Source organism: Rutidosis leptorrhynchoides, chromosome 10, assembly GCF_046630445.1.
Source record: "Rutidosis leptorrhynchoides isolate AG116_Rl617_1_P2 chromosome 10, CSIRO_AGI_Rlap_v1, whole genome shotgun sequence".
Classification (NCBI taxonomy): Eukaryota; Viridiplantae; Streptophyta; class Magnoliopsida; order Asterales; family Asteraceae; genus Rutidosis; species Rutidosis leptorrhynchoides.
In genome coordinates, this window is record NC_092342.1 from 231,415,780 (window position 1) to 231,431,535 (window position 15,756).

Genomic DNA, 15,756 nt, shown 5'->3' on the forward strand with positions numbered 1-15,756 from the left:
TGGTTGCTTGTTGAATCTTTGGGATATCTTTATTCGAGGAGTTATCTGCTTTCTATAGTATTAGTATGACTTGAGTGGGGATGTTTGTTGTTGTGTATGTCATGTATTTGCTAATTGGGTTAGGGTACGAAAAGGAATTGATAATGCGTCCTAAAAAATGAATTTATAATTTCTGTTAATGTTTCTGATGGTGTAATTGGTGAATGATCTAATTGTCTTGGATAGAAAAAATTATAGTTTATCTCTGTTCAATTAGTGATGGTGTTGTTACTATTCGAGATTTCCATTCCAACTAGCCCACTCTAATATTAGCTAAAGCTCATTTTTAAATTACCTGACCTGTTAGACTCAAAGTATAAGCCAATATGACCCATTTACACAAAATGGGTGAAATTTGCTACCTTTACTAAAGCACAACCCTGTAATCATAGGTGGACTACATTTGAAGTTAAGTATCCTCAACTTCTCTTACAATTAGTATTGTTTGATTAGTAGCTTTCTATGGGCAAATTAGGATCAACAACTTAAAAAAATGAGTGTTAGCATTGGTGTTCCATAAAACATGCACTCAGGCCTAATTAAGTACCACGAGTTTGAATACAGAAGAGGTACCAGATAGAGAATTTAAACGATGGCAAAATTTAGCAGCGTATATTATGTCTGGTCATTTACTCGATATTTATGCTTCAACCAAAAACAATTTAGCTTTAACCAAAAGAAACTTGGGAAAACATAAGTCTCCTTGATAGATTCAACTTCGATTTTTTAATCTACATGGACGCTACTCCGTATTAATCAAACAGACTTATATTTACCATATTTTTTCAAAATTTTGTCATTTTCTAATTCGAAATTACTTTATTTTAACATGGTAAACTGTAATATACATCAACTTTTGTATTGAGTATTATGTGCATAGGAATGAGAATACTAATTCGGGAGTTTAATCATTTTTTTAATGATATTTTATTTGTTGTTACATTTTGACATATTGCTAAATCTGTGATGGTGACAGATTGCTAAATCTGCGATGGTGAAGTATGTGTGCCCTCGGTCACCTCTTGGCAAGGCAACATATTAGTTGCAGCCATGGTGACTGACTACATGTTTATGATGCAAATATTCTACTTACTTATGCTGATGTCTTCGGAAATACCAGTTACTACACGGAGTTTGGTTGCCGTCTTAGGACATGGTAGCCTCTTTGTTGCTAAGTGATTGTTGCAAAAAAAATATACAATATGCCATGATTTGCAACACCGTTGTTCAGTTGGAATTTCTATCAGTGACAACACCTTTTGATACTCACAACTTAAGAAGGTTTTAATAAAATAGGCTGTGATGATAAATATGTGGGCGCTGGGTCGAGCAACGAGAAAAAATGCATTCGTATCTTGGTGGGGAAATCTCAAGATTGCAGCCATGGCAATTCATGGTCTCTTGCTTCGTCTTAAACACACATTTGAGCCTCATTTCTTCCTTTTTTACTCCTTATCAAATTCTCTTTGGTACTTCTATTGTTATTGACTAATCCATGAAGTGCAGGAGGTATTAAAGATAAATAAATATTTAAAGAGTGCAACAACAATATCTTCTGTTTATTAACTTTCTCTGGTTAAACAACGGTAAGTTTAATTTTTTAAGATTCAACTTGAACTTAATACCTGAACGATAGTATTTAACTTTTTTAATAATGGTGCTTAACTGAGTGTAGACAGGGTTTTTAATTGTCATTGCACAATATGCACCACAAAGCAGGTATACCAGGATGGAGCAAAATGGGTCGCGATATAGGCATTCTGAGGTACCAACGGTGAGATCTGATCCTATTGTTTTTTTAAGTTAGCCATTACATAAAAAAATAATAAAATTAGTGCACTTGCATGTGGCTTAAGCAGTTCACAAATGGTATACGTGGTTTGTTTCTACCATATCCTTAAATACCTTTTTTTTTTAATTTTAATTTTTACTTCTTTTCTCCAAATTTGTTCCGACGTTTCATAGCATCCGGTGTCTTCATCTTTTTAGCGTGTGCTGTTTTCATCTTCATACTTCGATTGTACCAGGTTAGTTATCTTCTTCCTTATTTTGTTTGTTATATAAAATATAAAGTGTCAACTTCAAAGAGGCCAAAGAAAGGTAAGTTTGATCAGTATGGTTTAACTGATGTTGGCAAAAGTAGTCAGCCCTCTGAGCTACCAACTGTTACGGCTAGACAGATGGCTAGAAGGCATATATTAGCTTGTCGTAATAGTCTTTGGGTAGCTTCTAAAAGTGCTTTTGAAAGTAATGTGCTATGTTAAGGTCCTTCAACTGTTGGTTCTGCTTTTCATGGGCTACATGCTTCTACTTCTGTTGTAATGGGCCCTGCGATATTATGACTGGTAATTGTTTTATTTTTGCCACTGGTGGTATTTATCATGATTAATATGTGATTTATATAGTCTTGCCTGTTTTATGGTACCTATGTAATTATTTTTTTCATGTTTACTTTCAGTTGGTGCTGCTACAGTTAGTGTTTTACCTAATGCTATAGATTAAATCCAAAAGTATTGACTTTTATATCATGTTATGATCATTTTTTTCTCCATTTACATCTGCCTGCTAATTTGCCTATTATTTATTCTGAATAGGTGTGTCGTCTTTCTATCAAGATTTAGGAGACCCTTTTGTGTTTATATCTAAACTTAAATAACCACCTTTGACTAGATTGGAACATTTTGTACAATCATAGTGATCCTGTATAACGCTTACATTTTCTACATGTGATAATCAAGATATGAAAACTACAATCAGTTCTATGATGACCCTGAAGGAACTTCGGACACTCCACTTGCAATATGCAGTAATGAGTCAACAACTCAGGAAATTACAGACATCAACCGAGTGGTACAAGAATTATTATCATATATTAGTGTTGTAACTTTTTTAAAGGTTCTGAAAATTGTTAGTAACGTTATTTGTGTTGATATTTATTGCTTCAGCTGTTTCAATGATTGACTGCTTGCGGACTTATGCCAATGCTGAACGTTCTTACTGATGTTCACTATCTACCTCTTCTTTGCCACAGCTATAAGTGATTGATGGTATTGTTTTTCATATGACCTAACTTAGGTGATTGTTGTGTTTGCACTTTTTCTGAAAAAGAGTTTTTCAACCTTGGAAATGTGTTTGCTTTCTTTCCCATTAGTGTATATATTATATATATTTCGTATAAAGTATGATTGTTTTCTTTTCAGGCCTTGGTATAGATTTTAGTTTGCTAAAAATAGACTACTAATTCATTCATAAGGCGATACAAGCTGTAGTTTACAGATGTTGGATTGCTAAAAGGCTGAACAGTCCAGTACCAACAAAATACCGCTGTCTTTTGATTGATACACATGTAAGTACATCTATAAACCACCAACTATTAAACCAATAATATTTGCATACATTACACTATAAGTACTCCGCTAACCCCAACGAGAAAACATCTTTTTATCAACGACCATAATCATAAATGGTTTTGTTATAAATTCAGTATAGCTATAATTTCACAATGACCTACTAATGAAACTGTATAATGAAACTTTATAATGTTGTATACAGTCAATTGGTCATGGCATAATGAAACTGTATAATGAAATTGTATACAGTCAGTTGGTCATTAATCAATTTAATAATGAATACCCATTGGGAGTTTGCATATTGATGAACTGATTGTATGCAGTTTCATATCTATATGGTTAAAATGCATAGTCAATTGGTCATGGCATAACTAATAAAATTACCCAAAAGGTGGGAGTGTGCGTAATGAAGAGCAATGCATGAGCTTGACATGGGAGGAGTTTAAGAAGGAATTCTTCCAAGAATACCGAACTTCTTCCGACCTTGATAGAATCCGGGATGAGTTGCATCATTTGCAACAAGGTTCAATGGACTTGGTTACTCTCAAGTCTACCTTTTTGGCAAAGACTCGCTTTTGCCCGGAATATGTTGGTGACGATCACAAGTTAATGAAAGATTTCTACCGTACTTTAAACGACGAGTTTAAGGGTAAGATTAGTCGGGGAATGGCTAAGACTTTTGAAGAGCTATACGAGTTGGCTCGGGGTTTTGAGCCGGAGGTTCCAAGAAAAAGCGATTTCACTTTTTCAAAAAGAAAGTTTGAAGGTTCGAGTTATTCGAATTTTTCAAATAAAAAGAACAAGAACAAAAAGGGTTCTGAAAGTGTCAATAGTGTGAAGAAGGGCGCTACCGGTGGTTTTGGGAGCTTTGTCCCTACTTGCTACAATTGTGGGGTACGTGGACATATGGCTCGAGATTGTCCGAAGCCAAATTCAACAAACAAGCTCACTTGTTTTAATTGCAACAAAGAAGGACACCGAAAGTCAGAGTGTCCCGACTTGAACAACGATAATGTTAAAAGGCTAGAGAAGGCGGCGGGTACGGCTAGGGGTCGAAACTATTTGATGACTAACGACGAAGCCAAGCAATCCAATGAAGTTGTCTCAGGTACCTTCTTGGTTAATTCTAATCCGGCAAGGATTCTTTTTGATAGCGGTGCAAATTTGTCGTTTGTTTCTCCAAAATTTGTGCCTAAACTTGATAGACCGTTAGCTAAGTTAAGTCGTCCGGTAGAAGTCGAAATAGCGGACGACAAGATGGTGCTAGTGGTTGATGTGTGTAGGAATTGCGATGTCGTTTTTGGTACCGAAAACTTTAAAATTGATCTCATCCCTATGACTTTGGGCGATTTTGATATCGTTGTTGGTATGGATTGGATCGATCGAAATAGAGCCGATATTTCATGCCATGAAAAGTTTATACGTGTGAAGACCCCAAGTGGGGGAGAGTTGATTATTCATGGCGATAGACGAAGAAGACTTGTGCCGATATGTTCTTTCGCACGGGCACGTCGTTTTCTTGTTAGTGGTGGCATGGCTTTTCTTGCCCATGTTGTTGATACTCGTGACGAGCCACCACCCATTCGTGAAATTCCGGTGGTTAGTGAATTCGAAGACGTTTTTTCGGATGAGTTACCGGGTGTTCCGGCGGAAAGACAAGTTGAATTTCGCATTGAGTTGGTTCCGGGAGCTACTCCCATTGCTAAAACTCCTTATCATTTAGCACCGACGGAAATGCAGGAGTTGTTAAATCAAACCCAAGAGTTGCTTGAGAAGGGTTTTATTCGACCGAGTGCTTCGCCGTGGGGCGCTCCGGTTTTATTCGTGAAAAAGAAGGATGGTAGTATGCGGATGTGCATCGACTACAGGGAGTTGAATAAAGTGATAATCAAGAATCGTTATCCATTGCCTAGGATCGACGATTTGTTTGATCAACTCCAAGGTGCGACGTATTTCTCTAAGATCGACCTACGGTCCGGCTATCACCAAATGCGGGTCCGTGAGGAAGACATAGAGAAAACGGCTTTTCGAACGCGTTATGGGCATTTTGAGTTTGTAGTTATGCCTTTTGGTCTTACGAATGCACCGACGACATTCATGGATCTAATGAACCGAGTATGCCAACCTATATTGGACAAGTCGGTAATTGTGTTCATTGACGACATACTTGTTTATTCGAAGAGTATGAACGAACATGAACGTCATTTGCGTGAAGTATTGAAGACATTGCGGAAGGAGAAGTTGTATGCGAAGTTCTCCGAATGTGAATTTTGGCTAAGGGAAGTTCAATTCCTTGGTCACATTGTTAACAAGGACAGTATTCAAGTGGATCCGGGGAAGATAGAGACGGTGAAGAGTTGGAGACAATCGACTACGTCTACGGAGGTCCGAAGTTTTCTCGGATTGGCCGGTTATTATCGTCGGTTTATCCAAGACTTTTCTAAGATCGCCTCTTCGTTGACGAAATTGACGAGGAAGAACGTGAGGTTTGTTTGGGAGAACGAGCAAGAAATTGCTTTTCAATTGTTAAAAGAGAAGTTATGTCAAGCTCCGGTGTTGGTTTTGCCGGAAGGGGTGTAAGACATGACGGTTTATTGTGATGCCTCGTTAAATGGACTCGTGTGTGTTCTAATGCAAAGAGGTAAAGTCATCGCTTATGCCTCTCGACAATTAAAGGAACACGAGACGAGATATCCGACTCATGATCTTGAGTTGGCGGCGGTTGTGCATGCGTTAAAAATTTGGTGCCATTACTTGTATGATGTCAAGTGTACGATTTATTCGGATCATAAGAGTTTGAAACATCTCTTTAATCAACGAGATTTGAATTATCATCAACGTAGGTGGATGGATGTGGTAAAAGACTATGATTGTGAGATACTTTATCATCCGGACAAGGCGAATGTGGTCGCGGATGCGTTAAGTCGAAAGAGTCATCACCCGGCGTTACGATTGGGATTGTTACGTATGATTATTACTAACGATTTTCTTGAGAAACTTGGTATGATTCAAATAGAGGCTTACGTTCACAACAAGCATGCGGAGCGAATTGTGGGACAATCGGAGTTCATTACTATGGGCTCGCGGGGTCTGTTGTCTTTTCAAGGAAGAGTGTGGGTGCCTAAGATGGGGGATTATCGACAAGTGCTACTTGATGAAGCACATAAGTCAAAGTATTCCATTCATCTGGGTGCAACGAAAATGTATCTTGATTTAAGGAAAGATTATTGGTGGCTGGGCATGAAATGTGATGTTGTGAAGTATGTTGAGCAATGCGTCACGTGTTTGCAAGTTAAAGCCGAGCACCAAAAGCCGTATGGTAAGTTACAACCGTTAGAAATCCTGAAATGGAAATGGGAGCACATTACCATGGATTTCATCACAAAGTTACCTAAAACGGCGAGAACCCAATTTGATTCGATTTGGGTTATAGTTGATCGATTGACGAAAAGTGCTTTGTTTCTTCCCATTAAGGAAGCGATATCGTCGGAGACCTTGGCTAAGTTGTTTATCAAGGAAGTCATCTCACGACACGGTGTTCCTATATCTATTATTTTGGATCGAGATACTCGTTTTACATCTCGGTTTTGAGAAAAGTTTCACGAAGATATGGGTACGCAACTGAAGTTGAGCACGGCGTATCACCCTCAAACGGACGGTCAAACCGAACGTACGAATCAAACTTTGGAAGATATGTTACGAGCGTGCATTATTGATTTTGGTGGTAGTTGGGACGAGCACTTACCTTTGGTGGAATTCTCGTACAATAATAGTTATCATACTAGTATTGGGATGCCACCATATGAGATGCTTTATGGGCGTAGATGTCGAACCCCGATTTGTTGGGGTGAAGTGGGACAAAAGGAAATCGGGAGTACCGATTTGGTTTTTGAGACAAATAGCAAGATTGATGTGATTCGAGAGCATTTGAAGAAGGCTCAAGATAGGCAAAAGTCATATGCCGACAAACGTAGACGAACGATCGAATTTCAAGAAGGTAACATGGTGATGCTTAAGGTTTCACCATGGAAGGGTATTATTCGATTTCGGAAACGAGGAAAGTTAGCTCCTCGGTTTATTGGACCATTTAAGGTTTTAGCTTGTGTTGGTGAAGTCGCGTATCGTTTGGAATTACCCGAAGAGCTTGCAGGGATCCATAATACATTTCATGTTTCCCATCTCCGTAAGTGTCTTGCGGATGATTCGTCTTGGGTGCCATTAGACGAGATTGAGCTAAACAATAAGTTAGAGTATATCGAGGAACCGATTGCCATACTTGATGAGAAGGTCAAAAGGTTGAGACATAAAGAGGTTAGGACGTTTAAAGTTCAATGGCGTCGTAGTAAGGGTTCCGAGTTTACTTGGGAGCCCGAAGATTTTGTGTTGGTTTATCTCCCTTCTTTTCATGCGGCTTGGATCGCGAAGACACGCTCCGATTCAAGTGGGGGAGAGTTGTAACATCCCGTTTTTCCCGTACATATCGAAAGGTACATACTTAATCATTTGTACGTATGTAACTCGTTGTTTATGCGTAATTGTGTAGATATATATATATATATATATATATATATATATATATATATATATATATATATATATATATATATATATATATATATATATATATATATATATATATATATATATATCTACACAATTACGCATAAACAACGAGTTACATACGTACAAATGATTAAGTATGTACCTTTCGATATGTACGGGAAAAACGGGATGTTACATTACGGCTAGACATATGGCTAGAAGGCATATATTAGCTTGTCGTAATAGTCTTTGGGTAGCTTCTGAAAGTGCTTTTGAAAGTAATGTGCTATGTTAAGGTCCTTCAACTGTTGGTTCTGCTTTTCATGGGCTACATGCGTCTGCTTCTGTTGTAATGGGCCCTGCGATATTATGACTGGTAATTGTTTTATTTTCGCCACTGGTGGTATTTATCATGATTAATATGTGATTTATATAGTCTTGCCTGTTTTATGGTACTTATGTAATTTTTTTTTTCATGTTTACTTTCAGTTGGTGCTGCTACAGTTACTGTTTTACCTAATGCTATAGACTAAATCCAAAAGTATTGACTTTTATATCATGTTATGATCATTTTTTTCTCCATTTACATCTGCCTGCTAATTTGCCTATTATTTATTCTGAATAGGTGTGTCGTCTTTCTATCAAAATTTAGGAGACCCTTTTGTGTTTATATCTAAACTTAAATAACCACCTTTGACTAGATTGGAACATTTTGTACAATCATAGTGATCCTGTATAACGCTTACATTTTCTGCATGTGATAATCAAGATATGAAAACTACAATCAGTTCTATGATGACCCTGAAGGAACTTCGGACACTCCACTTGCAATATGCAGTAATGAGTCGACAACTCAGCAAATTACAGACATCAACCGAGTGGTACAAGAATTATTATCATATATTAGTGTTGTAACTTTTTTAAAGGTTCTGAAAATTGTTAGTAACGTTATTTGTGTTGATATTTATTGCTTCAGCTGTTTCAATGATTGACTGTTTGCGGACTTATGCCAATGCTGAATGTTCTTACTGATGTTCGCTATCTACCTCTTCTTTGCCACAGCTATAAGTGAATGATGGTATTGTTTTTCATATGACCTGACTTAGGTGATTGTTGTGTTTGCACTTTTTCTGAAAAAGAGTTTTTCAACCTTGGAAATGTGTTTGCTTTCTTTCCCATTAGTGTATATATTATATATATTTCATATAAAGTATGATTGTTTTCTTTTCAGGCCTTGGTATAGATTTTAGTTTGTTAAAAATAGACTACTAATTCATTCATAAGGCGATACAAGCTGTAGTTTACAGATGTTGGATTGCTAAAAGACTGAACAGTCCAGTACCAACAAAATATTGCTGTCTTTTGATCGATACACATGTAAGTACATCTATAAACCACCAACTATTAAACCAATAATATTTGCATACATTACACTATAAGTACTCCGCTAACCCCAACGAGAAAACATCTTTTTATCAATGACCATAATCATAAATGGTTTTGTTATAAATTTAGTATAGCTATAATTTCACAATGACCTACTAATGAAACTGTATAATGAAACTTTATACTGTTGTATGCAGTCAATTGGTCATGGTATAATGAAACTGTATAATGAAATTGTATACAGTCAGTTGGTCATTAATCAATTTTATAATGAATACCCATTGGGAGTTTGCATATTGATGAACTGATTATATGCAGTTTCATATCTATATGGTTAAAATGCATAGTCAATTGGTCATGGCATAACAAACAAAATTACCCAAAAGGTGGGAGTGTGCGTAATGAAATTGTATACATCTGATTTCATTATGTCATGACCAATATTGTATACAGTCAATTGTGCATAGTGAATACCCAATATTCGATTTCATTTATAGATTTGTTATGTTGTTTGGATTAGTTATATGATGATTTTTAGTGCAGATTGAAATCGAGTATGGACTGGTAAGGGAGCCATATGGAGGTCTTAGCAATTATTTCATAAGTTGAGCTGCAACTATGGATGTAGGAGTAGGACTGTGAATTATGTATCTTGGATCATGTGCAACGAAAATGACGTTCTTGATCATATTTTGCAACTCTTCTCATGTTATAATAACAAATGGATCGGTATTTTACCACTTTAAAAAAACTTGGAAATATTTTCTAACAAAATTACTTCGGAAGCCGCCGCCGCAATGCGTGGCCGAACTTTCTCTAGTTTATTACGAGTTGGAACAGTTTGCATGAAGTAAATGTATAAATATGGCAAATTAATTAAGAATACATTGGATAGTAATTAAAAACAAAGGATAGTTAAGCGTCGGTGTGAAACATATAATTTGGATGGTAGTGATAATATAATCAAAGTCATTGCTAGTGTTTTTGATATCAAGTGTCCTTTCCATTAAAAATACGGTGGATTGTGTTCTCCTTTGATGTCTCGAACGGGTAAAAGCGGCACTTGACCTCAATTGTCTATGTTAGGTATTTTATAACCATAATTTTATGATTTTTAAAAGTGTGTAAACGCATAGATCACCGAATTTGATTTTTATGAATAACACCTTTTTATAATATTAAGACACAAAAACTCATCAGTGTTATTAAAAAATCAACGTTCCTAAATGCTTACATTGATATGACTTACATATCAAATGTCTTACTATGTTTCGATGTAATACGACTAGGACAAACAAATGCCCTATGATAATATATTTAATATAATTTTTATATAAGGTGTCTTATTAAATTAACACGTAATGTGATATCAAACCGTTAAATGTTTTATAAGGTCTCATTTAATGAGTCACCATTAAAGTGTCATGTGAAATCATATAATAATTAAGACCAAAAAAACTAAAAGTGTACTAATATTTACAATGATACGACATAAGTATAACATGTCCTATTAGCTTAAGATATGATACAACTAGGACAAATAAATATCCTATGATACTATATTTAATATGACTTTTATATAAGGTGTCCTATTAAATTAAGACATAATGCGACACTAAACTGTTAAATGTCTTATAAAGTACCATTTTATGATTCATAATTAAAGTGTCCTATTAAATCATATGATAATTATGACCCAAAAATTAAAAGTGTCCTAAAAATTGACAATGATACAACAAAAGTATTACATGTCCTATTAGCTAAATATATAATATGACTATGACAAATAAATGTCCTATTGTAGTTTATTTCATATGACTTTAATATAAAGTGTCCTATTAAATTTTCACATAATGCGACACTAAACCGTTAAATGTCTTATAAAGTACCATTTTATGATTCACAATTAAAGTGTCCTATAAACTCATATGATAATTATGACCCCAAAAACTAAAAGTGTTCTAAAAATTGACAATAATATGACATAAGTATTACATGTCCTATTAGCTAAATTTATAATACGACTAAGACAAATAAATGTCGTATGATAATTTATTTCATATGACTTTTATATAAAGTGTCCTATTTAATTAACACATAATGCGACACTAAACTGTTAAATGTCTTATAACGAAACATTTTATGATTCAAAATTAAAGTGTCCTATGAAATCATATGATAATTATGACCTCAAAAACTAAAAATGTTCTATAAAAGAATTTAAGTGTCCTAGTATATCTACTATAATATAACTCACACAAATAAATGTTTTATAAAGAGTAACTTTCATATGACCGTCATATCATGTGTCCTATTACTCTACCAAATAATAAGACACACAAAATTAAATGTCTTATAAAATCCCTTTATATGATACACAATTTAAATGTCCTATTATATAATATTAACTATTATGATAATTAAGACCCCAAAAACTAATTCGTCTTAATAACATACATTTATAGGACATATGTACAAAATGTCCTATTATGCTACAATATAATAAGACTCTCGGAAATAAATGGCCTCTAAACGTATATTTCATATGACGTTCATAACAAGTGTCCTATTACATAGACATATAATGAGACACTAACGAATAAAGGTCTTATAAGCTCCTCTATTAGGATCCACTTTCTAAGTGTCCTATAAAAATATTTGATAATAGGACACAAAAAAATAATGTGTCCCAGTAAAGAGCTCTTTAGGACCCCACTCTAAAAGTGTATATCATAATGGGACCCTAAATATCGTCTGGTCCTATCTAAGTAGCTTTTGCGACCTTATTTTACTAGGTCCCAGGAAAAAAGGTCCTATAAGTGCACTTTTGTTGTAGTGAATTCAACGAGTATAAAGGAAAGAATAATGAATTGACTTAAATTCTTAGCGATGGATAAACTGTTGAGATGCTATGAGAGTATGAGATGAAACCAACGACAGGCACCGACTGCCCTAAACGTGAATGAGATGAAATAGATGATGGCATGATCCAACGACGAGATAAAAGCGTGAAGAGTGTGGAGCCTATTTATTAGTCCTTCCTTTTCATACTATTTCAAATTAATTATCAAAACGGCGTCGAAGTTTTCAGATCTTGCAATATGTGGATGGAAGCAAGAGCTCTGTTTTCTCCCCAAATCTTGCTCAGTGAAGATGAAATTACCAGATAAATCCCACCATCAACCAATGCAAGCAAACCCACCAACATAATACTCAGATCCAATGGCTAGGCAACCACCTTGTTCGGAGAAATTTTACAACGGAACTTTGAATAGTTTAATTTTGAAGGGAAGGGAGATAAATGAAGAGATCCCAATGAAATTGGTGTTAGCTAGGCTTTCTTTCATACTCGAAAAGAAATGAGATGAAATAAAAATAAAAAGAATTGATGTTTTAGAGTTTTGTGTTGTAAAAAAGGAAAAGAAAATGGAGTGATTATTATGCTTAATTTTCTCATCTATACTTTCTTTTAAATTGAAAAGATCTCAATCCTCTCTCCTCATCTCCTTTCACTTCATTTCATTTATTTTTTAAAAACATTCTGGAGCAGAGACTTAGTTTTAACATAAAAAGAAAGGAAAGGAAGAGAATGATAGATTTAGAGCATGTTTACTTTTTTTTTTCATTAAGTTCTATATAGATATAGATGGCAGTATGGGTAATGAATAACTATATGGAGTTAGAAGATAATGAAAATTGTTGTTTACTTTTGTATTGAATGAATTGACCGAATTCTTATAAATGACTATTTTAACCCTAAGAAAAAAATAAAAAGGTTGATTTTAGGCGAATAAAGCATCTTGATTTTTAACGAATAAACATCTTGATGGTTTACAAACTTACGTAGGCTTAAATGCTTAAAATTTAATTTAAAGTAAAAATTATATGATAAAATAGTAAAATAATTATAATCATAAAAATAATCATAAATCATAAACTACTCCGTAAAATAACAACACCAACCATCAAATTTTTATCTTCAAAAGCACACTACCGTCAAAGTCTCTATACCGAGACCCATTACCTACTCAATTTTGAAAGCCAAAAAGCAACAAGTTCAGGAACTCATAAAAAATATGGAATCGTCCTTATCAACACATAATTTTTATGTGTTTTTTGAGATATGCGTTTTCCCCTTAAAACCATTACCCGAAAATAATTTTAGCAGTGAATTTTCCGGCTAACATCAACCACATAATTTGTATTTTATTAACAAATTTTTGGTTTAATCGTGATCCTTTTCAAAGATGAAGATGAGAATCTAACTCAATCTATAGAAATTGAAGTTCTATAAGAGATTTCCAATTAGGTCTTTTTAAATCGATTAAGAAGATGATGTTCTTTTCTGTTATAATTAAAATGATTTTAAGAAGGATGAAGACATGAATTACTTGTTTGCTTGAAATTAATGGTTATGGTATACGGAGTATCAAATTTTGAAAAAAAGGTATGTCAGGAATTAATTTGGCTATATGGGGAGGACACCCCTTTTCTGGGTGAGCCAAACATGTCCCTAGACAGCCTCTCAAAAATATTAAGCTGAAAGTAAACACGTCACAAGGATGACCGAATAAGAACTTTTGCCTATTAATCTCAATAAGTCAAAAGTAAACAGCCCCTTAGTCTAATTTTATCTTCAAGCTTTCCTTCTAAATTAAAAAGATCCAACTTATTTCCCCTTTTTCTCTTCTTTTCACTTCATTTCTTTTCTTCTACAACAATACTTGGGAACAAACACTAAGAGATCCGATTTAAGGTTTTAAGAAAACAATTTCTTTTTTTTAAGAAAACAATTTTCATTATAATTTTATTTATTTTGTTAATAATAATAATAATAATAATAATAATAATAATAATAATAATAATAATAATAATAATAATAATAATAATAATAATAACAAGTTGTATCTTAAAAATATGGAAAAAACAAAAAAAAAATTAAAAGCTTAAGGGTTTGTTCTCCCGTTTTTCATTAGAATAAATGAGAAGAAGAGAAGAGGAGGGAAAGGGAAGTAACCTTTCTTGTTTCCTTCCATTTACCTTCCTTTCTCTCTGAATTAAAACTAGGAACAAAGCCTTGGGGTTTTAACAAATAGGATAACCTAACTTTCCAGAATGAAACCATGAATTTTCAAGATTCGAAGACTTACTGTTCTTTATTGTAACGACCCAACCCTCGTTATAATAAAACACGACCCCCAAAAAAAAAATCTGGACCTTCAGTACTAGACGCCGTCGACGCCGTCCAGTTGTGCAAGTCCAGAAATATTTTTTTTTTGGGGTCGTGTTTTATTATAACGAGGGTTGGGTCGTTACATTTATTGTTGGAAGATGGTGACGAATTGGTAGCCGATTTCGAAGAGCAGGTGTTCGGTGAGTGGTTGTAGTCGATGGTCGTAATGAAGAAGAAATGGGATAGATGTAATTGATGGAAGGTTCTGGAAGCGTAAAAGCTGGAGGAGTGTATGTAAACTTGTGGGTACATGCGGTAAAGGGTGTGGTACAAATATTTGAAGCATTGATGAGTGCTATTCATGACTACTTTATCTTTTAAATAAAGGGGGAATATAATAACAACATAGGATGCATTTTATGTATTACATACGATTAAACAATACCGAGTAAATAGTATCAAAGAGGAATATAAATGTATTTCTCTTTGAAGAACACGAAAAAAATCTTCCATTCGTTGAAGACCTCAGTACGACTGTCACTTCAAGCAACGCCAAATAAATGTGTTAGTTCATACTCAAGTATTGAATTCAATAAATAATTAATAATTGATTATTTATCAAACAAAAAAACAAATATAACAAAAGCTCTCTTAACACAAAAAGAAAATAAGACTCAATTATTTCTTAACATAAATTGTGTGTGAGATTTACTATGCTGATTTCGTCCGCTATGTGACGACCCGGAAATTTCCGACCAAATTTAAACTTGATCTTTATATGAATTCGACACGGTAGGCAAAGACTGAAATGTTGAGTCTCAAAAATTTTGAACTATTTCATGAAATCATTTGACCTTTGACTATTCTCGACGATTCACGAACAATTATGTGTGTGTGTGTGTGTATATATATATATATATATATATATATAGTTGTTATAATATTATTACTTTGATGATTATTATTAAAATAAATATTAATAATGCTATGATTAAATATAAAAATTGATGTGTATAAATTGTCATAGTATTATAATTATTGACAATAATAGTATCATTAATAATAAGTGATACTATTATAATTATCATTATGAATAATATTGTTATTACCATTTTCTTTTTATAATTAATACTATTATTATTATTTATTATTATTATTATAATTATTATTAATGTTATTATTAATGTTTATTAGAAAATAATACGTTTTATTATAATTAACATTAATAATAAGATCAGTATCTTTATTTTATTTATATAATTATTA